The sequence below is a fragment of the Myotis nattereri genome (genome assembly GCF_964212035.1).
Source record: "Myotis nattereri genome assembly, chromosome: X".
NCBI classification, from domain to species: Eukaryota; Metazoa; Chordata; class Mammalia; order Chiroptera; family Vespertilionidae; genus Myotis; species Myotis nattereri.
This window is the reverse complement of record NC_138078.1, coordinates 48,920,133-48,927,765: the sequence shown is the minus strand read 5'-3', so window position 1 is coordinate 48,927,765 and position 7,633 is coordinate 48,920,133. Positions and strand designations below refer to the sequence as shown.

The 7,633-nt window shown below is 45.4% G+C and overlaps 1 pseudogene across 1 annotated transcript; it reads left to right on the top strand.

The window, feature by feature from the left end:
* Positions 1-5,065: 5,065 nt before the first annotated feature.
* On the top strand, positions 5,066-6,180 carry LOC308535998 (heterogeneous nuclear ribonucleoprotein A1-like; annotated as a pseudogene). Its single transcript has one exon. The product of its transcript is annotated as a heterogeneous nuclear ribonucleoprotein A1-like (transcript).
* Positions 6,181-7,633: the final 1,453 nt, after the last annotated feature.

The following is a 7,633-nucleotide window of genomic DNA, read 5'->3' as shown; positions in this document are numbered from 1 at the left end:
GTTGTGGGTGATCAGGCCAACAGGGGAGGGCAGTTGGGAGCAATCAGATCGCCAGAGGAGGATAGTTGGGAGCCATCAGGCTGGCAGTGGAGGGCAATTGGGGGCCATCAGGCCAGCAAGGGAGGGCAGTTGGGGGCCAGGAGAGGAGCACTTAGGGGAGTGGTTAAGGGGCAATTAAGCTGGCAGACAAAAGCAGTTAGGGGCAATCAGGCAGGCAGGCAGGCGAGCGGTTAGGCGCCAGTGGTCTCAGATTGTGAGGGACCTAAACTCATAGTCGGACATCCCCCGAGGGGTCCCAGATTGGAAAGGGTACAGGCTGGGTAGAGGGATACCTCCATGCATGAATTTTGTGTACTGGGCCTCTAGTTTAAACAATAAGACAAATAACATTCCCCACTAAAAACTTTGAATCACCACGGAAATGTGAGAGAGGTTTAGAAGGGAAAACAAACAAACAAACAAACATAAAACCCCAACAGTAAATAAACACTTTTATATCAGCATGCATCACATTTACATCACAGAATACTCCGCTTTCACCAAATCAGTTTTAATTGCACAGAGATACAGAACAAGTCCCTGAACAGAGGCAGTAGAAAACTGCCTAGGAACACTTCTCTTCTACCCTTTTCAAAGGCAGGCCAGACTTGGACCCTTCCAGTCCGAGTTTTGACTTCCCAGAGATAGTGAATGCTTCCTCCAGATGATCCAAGCTATCCTGAGGTAATTACCTAGGTAGGGGCCAGCTACCTCTTCTGTTCCATAGGACAGGCCAGAAATCAGACCCATTTCCCAGGGGAAAAACTTACAGTTTCAGATATCTGATTTTGACTTCCATCCCGGGAACTCCCAGAAAGGTGTTTCCTGCCTCTTTTGGGTCCTCTGGAGTGCAGAGTTGTCACAATCCCTCCAGGCCGTGCGAGTTCAGGAACCTGCGAATGTGCTGGTAGTGTGCCTTCCTTGGGTCCCAGAGCCCAAAGCAAGTGCCCCAAAGTCCGCTCTCATCAGCAGTGGCCAAACCCAGTTCATTGGACTTTTCCCAGCCAATGCATCATATGTGGCAGAATGCAGGGGAGAATGATCAGCCAGTACTCTAAGGGAGGAAAGTTTAACCTTTATTTCACAGATCTACTAGTCCAGGGGAATTCCAGATCCAAAGCCTGAACTGGACTCATGGGGAGGCTCTGACCTATATATCTCCTCCTGTGGTGGGTCTCTGAGGGTCCCCGCAGCTCCACCTAAGTCAGCTGTGCTGGAGCCCCTGGGTTAGGCTCTGCAGCTCCGCCCAAGTCAGTCAGAGTGGGGAAGTAAGACTACAGTTTTAACCAGATACTGAACTAGGTTGCAAGCGCCCACCCCCGCCCCCATTTTACTTTTCATACACATTCTGCCCTCCTTTATCACCTTCCCCTCTGGTAACCACTAATCTTTTGTCTGTCACCTTTTTTATATTTTTCTTGGTCTCCAAGTATTTACCAATCTTTCAACCAATTAATTCCACTATAACAGAAGGAGAAAGTTTCTTAGCAGTCCACAGGAGGACAGAGACAGAGTGAAAGGCACAAGTCTAGATTTCCATTTCCAATAATTCCTGCAGAGAATAGAAATATAGAAGTCCTCTAATGAGACAAACATTTGTGTAATGTAGAGAGTGCCTGGGAAGGCACATGAGCTGATTGTTGGCTGAGTCCAGTGGCATCGGCAGAGCCACGTCCTGGAAACATACCATGCCAGAGGCAGGTATGTTGTCAGCCTGACCCTTAGCTCAAGTGCCAGGGGTTGGGTTTCATTAAGTTCAGCCAGGTGCAAGGAACGGATGCAATTATCCAGCCTCAGCCAGGAGTGACAATTACAAAGAAGCCACAAGAATGAAGAATTACAGCTTGATCTTTAACTATGATTTCACATAATTTTCTTTGTCTTAAACTCTAATAAAATTTCCTGAATCATGCTGTATATAATAAACACGCTGCACCAGCTCTGAGTCACTGTCTTTCCATCAGAGGGCAGCATCCCACCTGGCCCCAGCTTTTCCTACTGTCTCTGTGTCTGTCTCCTTTTTTTCCTTTTCTCAATCTCCAGCCGCCCCTACATAGGACTCGTTTGCTCTCTAGCTGTGCTGGTCATGGTAAAGAGAGAAAACTTATAGTATAACAATCTCCTAACAGCAATTTACTCCCCTAGAGAGGAATAATGTATTACATACAGCTCCTTGAGAGCAGAAACTTTCTCCAAGGAAACATGTTTTTCCAGTGCACATGTATTTTCAATACGAAGCCACTCACACAAACATCTGCACTTTCTGTCAGTAGGGCACAGGATCTTATATCCAGGCCTTTTACTTGTACTCATGTATTCACTTCTTCATTCATCCATTCCTTCATTCACTGAGTAGACTTTACTGATCACTACATTGTGCTTGGCCCTGAGGATACAGATATAATGATTTACAATAGCTAACATTTTTTTTCTTTTTTTTCTTTTTTTAAATATATTTTATTGATTCCCCACAGAGAGGAAGGGAGAGAGATAAAGAGTCAGAAACATCGATGAGAGAGAAACATCGATCGGCTGCCTCCTGCACACCTCCTACAGGAGGTGTGCCTGCAACCAAGGTACATGCCCTTGACCGGAATCGAACCTGGGGCCTTTCAGTCTGCAGGCTGACGCTCTACCCACTGAGCCAAACCGGCTACGGCTACTATAGCTAACATTTACTGAGCACTTCTACTTTCTCTGTTCTAAACACTCTCAAAGCTTTATCTCATTTAGCTTTCACCACAATCCTATGCAGAAATTACTCTTATAATTCCCATTTTACAGATGAGAAAACTGAGTCCCAAAGAAGTAGAAAATCTTTCCCAAGGTCACACAACTGTAAAATGGAAGAGTTGAAATCAAACAAAACTCATCTGACTCCAGAGTCCATGCTTTTACACATTATTCTATGCTCAGATATAGTCCCTGTCTTGGCAGAGGGCTGGCTCATGCTCCACAGGAACCTTTAAGCCAAGTAAATAAAACACTATGGTCCTAGATAGCACACGAGGAAGTGGAAGTAGAGAGACAAATAAACTGTTATCATAAGCTAGAATAAGGTCAGCTCAAAGGATAAGAAAGCTTGAGAGGAGGCATTCAGGTTGAAGAATGGGCAGGATTTGAGGAAAATAATGGTATGATTATTTCAGACAGAGGGAACAACACGAAGGCCTAAAAGTAGGAATTCAGAAATTACATGTGACAAAGTTCATTCAGATGGTCTGTGGTGTAAGGTGTATAGAGTTTCCAGACTGAGCAAATATAAGTGCAGGGTGTTGAGTGTTTCCTTCCACGACTCACGTGGAGTAGGGTTCGGTATCTGAAAGAGGAGCCGCACAGCAAATGAGAGAAAAAGACACGAGATAATTTTGCAACATTGGGGGACCAGGCGACAAGTCCCGAAGGACTTCTCCCTGTGCTCAGGCCTCACCAAGCTTTTATTGATCTGGGATGCACCCATAGCATAGCCCTAGGCAGGTGACCCCCTGCAACAGGCAGACTAGCCCATCAGCAAGGATTTACATAATAATAAATGGGGGAGTAGTTTCAGCTACCACTGTCTGGACAAACAGAGGTGGCGCCTAGCTCTGACCTTTGGGAGGGCTTCAAAGGCACCCAGCCTTGGGGGAGGGGGGGTTCTCTGTCTATGCTTATCAGATAGTGAAGGCAATAAACAGTTTCCCACAACAGGGTGCTCAGTTAAATTTGAAATCCAGATAGACAATACTTTTTCAGTATAAGTACATCTGAAATTCAAATTTAGCTGGCATGCTGTATCTTATACAAGAATCCTAAGGGTGCATAAATGAGATGCTAGAATGAGAAAAGGTAAACTAGAACCAGAACATGTCAGGTTAGGTAGTTTCCATATGACCTTGAAAACATGCCTCACTGCACCTTAGTTTCTCCTATTTATAATGTGAGGGCACTGGCTGTACATCAGTATTTTAAAACATGGATTGCCAGGCTCCTCCTAAATAAGAACCTTAAGGGATATGGTCTGATTCTCTGGTGATCCTGATGAATAGCTGGGTTTGGAAACCAATGGGCAAGGTGGCTCTGAGGGTCCTTCTAGCTCCCATCTTTCTTGTGACCAGTCTAAAATTTGATAATACTGGAGAGGCAGCATATACCTTTATACCTTGAAATCTCTGAGCCCCTTCTGTCCCCTGGGTTTCCTCAACAGAGAGGCCCAACACAAAAGATTTTGGAATTCCTCTTACAGAGACAGAAGACTACCATCTTAAATGCTCACACTATGGGGAGTTCTGGTAGATGGGAGACAGCTAATCTCTTCTTTGCTGCAGAATGCCCCTTAGCCTGACAGGAATTTCTTCCTCCCCAGAGGATGAGTTCAGAGGTGGCTCGAAGATGGAATTGAGACTGGGTTTCTGTGTGTCACAGGACCATCAAAGCAAGCAGCCAGAGACTGAGGCAGGCCTGAATATGACAACCAGAAAAGAGATTAGACACCTCTTGGAGAAGTGAAATTCCTGCTGTTGGAAAGTCTGGTCTTACAGTCACCAGGACCTGTATGGGAAATACAGGCTTCCCAGCTCAGGACCACAGTGCCTCTGCCCATAAGTGTAGGTTAGCTTAGCACCTCCTAGTTCCTGTGGCCCTACCCCATCCATTGTGGTGTGCTGAGAATTAGAGAAAGGAAATTAGGAAACATGAGATCCCCAAGGAGCAAGCTCTGTTATGTTTTCTTTTTTTTTTTTTTTAATGTTATGTTAACACATAATGGGCTTATTGATGCTTTTTTTTTTAAGCTTTAAATTCTTTATTAGTTAAGGACTTACAAATGTGTCCTCATTCCCCCCCGCCCCCAGCCTATCAGCCCCCACCTTAGGCCAATCCACTTCTCCTGGGAGTCCGTGGTCCCTATTCTTAAGTGTGAGGGCCTCTTAGAATCAGAGCTGACTTGATGGGTCTCACAGGAGATGGTGGAAACTGAGAGCTGAGCTTTTCTGCTGGTGAACGCCACGGAATAAGCATCGTTGGAATTTCCCCTGTTGCAGTCATCATGTCTAAGTCTGAGTCTCCCAAGGAGCCGGAGCAGCTGCGGAAGCTCTTTATCAGAGGTTTGAGCTTTGAAACAACCGATGAGAGTCTGAGGAGCCATTCTGAGCAATGGGGAACGCTCACGGACTGTGTGGTGATGAGAGATCCAAACACCAAGCGCTCCAGAGGCTTTGGGTTTGTCACCTATGCCACTGTGGAGGAGGTGGATGCAGCCATGAACGCAAGGCCACACAAGGTGGGTGGAAGAGTGGTGGAACCAAAGAGGGCTGTCTCGAGAGAAGATTCTCAAAGACCTGGTGCCCACTTAATGGTGAAAAAGATTTTTGTCGGTGGTATTAAAGAAGACACTGAAGAACATCACCTAAGAGATTATTTTGAACAGTCTGGGAAAATAGAAGTGATTGAAATCATGACTGACCGAGGCCGTGGCAAAAAGAGAGGCTTTGCTTTTATGACCTTTGATGACCGTGACTCTGTAGACAAGATTGTCATTCAGAAATACCATACTGTGAATGGCCACAACTGTGAAGTAAGGAAAGCTCTATCTAAGCAAGAGATTGCTAGTGCTTCGTCCTGCCAAAGAGGTCAAAGTGGTTCTGGAAACTTCGGCGGTGGTCGTGGAGGTGGTTTTGGTGGAAACGACAACTTTGGTCATGGAGGAAACTTCAGTGGTCGAGGTGGCTTTGGTGGCAGCTGTGGTGGCAGTGGATATGGTGGCAGTGGGGATGGCTGTAATGGATTTGGTAATGATGGAAGCAATTTTGGAGGTGGTGGAAGCTACAATGATTTTGGCAATTACAACAATCAGTCTTCAAGTTTTGGGCCTATGAAAGGAGGAAACTTTGGAGGCAGAAGCTCTGTCCTTATGGTGGTGGAGGTCAATACTTTGCCAAACCACGAAACCAAGGTGGCTATGGCGGTTCCAGCAGCAGCAGTAGCTATGGCAGTGGCAGAAGGTTTTAATTACTGCCAGGAAACAAAGCTTAGCAGGAGAGGAGAGCCAGAGAAGTGACAGGGAAGCTACAGGTTACAACAGATTTGTGAACTCAGCCAAGCACAGTGGTGGCAGGGCCTAGCTGCTACAAAGAAGACATGTGTTATACAATACTCATGTGAATGGGCAAAAAAAACCTCGAGGACTGTATTTGTGACTAATTTTATAACAGGTTATTTTAAGTTTCTGTTCTGTGGAAAGTGTAAAGCATTCCAACCAAGGGTTTTAATGTAGATGATTTTTTTTTTTGCACCCATGCTGTTGATTGGTAAATGTAATAGTCTGATCATGAAGCTGAATAAATGTGTCTTTTTTTAAATGAGCTGTGTAAAGATAGTTTGTTCTAAAGCCATCTTGGTAAATTACCCCAACAGTGTGAAGCTAGAATTCCTTCAGGGTGATGCCAGGTTCCATTTGAAATTTATTTACAAACTGCTTGGGCACAGAAGCCATTGTCTTCAGAAACTTTGGTGTAGTTGAATTGACAGTTACTGTGTTGTGACCTGGAGTTCACCATTAAAAGGGTCACCCAAGCAGAGTCATGGAGTTTATTTGGTTATTAATGATTGTTGGCACAGCCTATGCAATATATATAAATTGAATTATGGTACCAGATAAAATTATAGATGGATATGAAGCTTGTGTATCATCCATTATCATGTGTAATCAATAAACGATTTACTATCCTCTTAAAAAAAAAAAAAGAAACTGAGAGCTGAATCCTCTGAGCATCTGATTATCAGCAGGATTGTCAGGCATTATCAGTCCAGCACATGAACAATTTTCTGCATGAAGTGATGCCTCCAAATGCTCCGGAAGAAGGGCTGGTGTCTTGGCTCTCACAGGGAAGATAGAGCTTGGCAGGGCTAAGTGCAGGGTGGGAATGCTGGCAGCAAGGAAGGAAAGGGAGAATGTGTCAGAGACAGGGATAGGGAGACTGAGAAACATGGCAAAAAAATGAAACAAACTGGCTCAAAACAAGGTCTAGGTAGGACAATGACACAGTGGAGACCTCGTCCTAGGGCCCCAGAATGGCCTGTGGGAGGACCTCACAGAGACCCTGAGTCAGTGGCAGCTAATTCTTGGGAGCTTTCTCACTATGCTTGGCGGGTGAGGTCAGATTCCTTTTCAGGGGATTATTTCCACAATTTGCTGAAGCAAACGTGGATGCTCTGAGAAATGACAGGACCTAGGCAGGTACTATGGGATAGGTGACGCTTATACCTGCAGTAAGGCAGGTAGAATAGGTTTTCTGAAGAGCTGAGGTGAAAGCCAGAAGTGGGAACACCCAGGGGTGTGGGTCTTCAGCCTCATAAAATGCCTTCGAGAAGGGTATGGCAACTGGCAAAGACCTTGGGGATAGGTGATGACAAGCACTCTAGGGGACAGCTAGGCCTGTGGCAGCAGGATTTCAATATGGGAAAATGACCTAACTCTAGTCTGTGAGGGGATTAACAAAAGCAAGGCAGAGTTCAGCTCTCAGGTCACCAAAGATGGTACCAAGGATCAGAGCTGGGGTGGACAAAGTGGAGGCTTGGCAACTGTTATCAGTCAAAGCCCAGTGACTTGAACCAG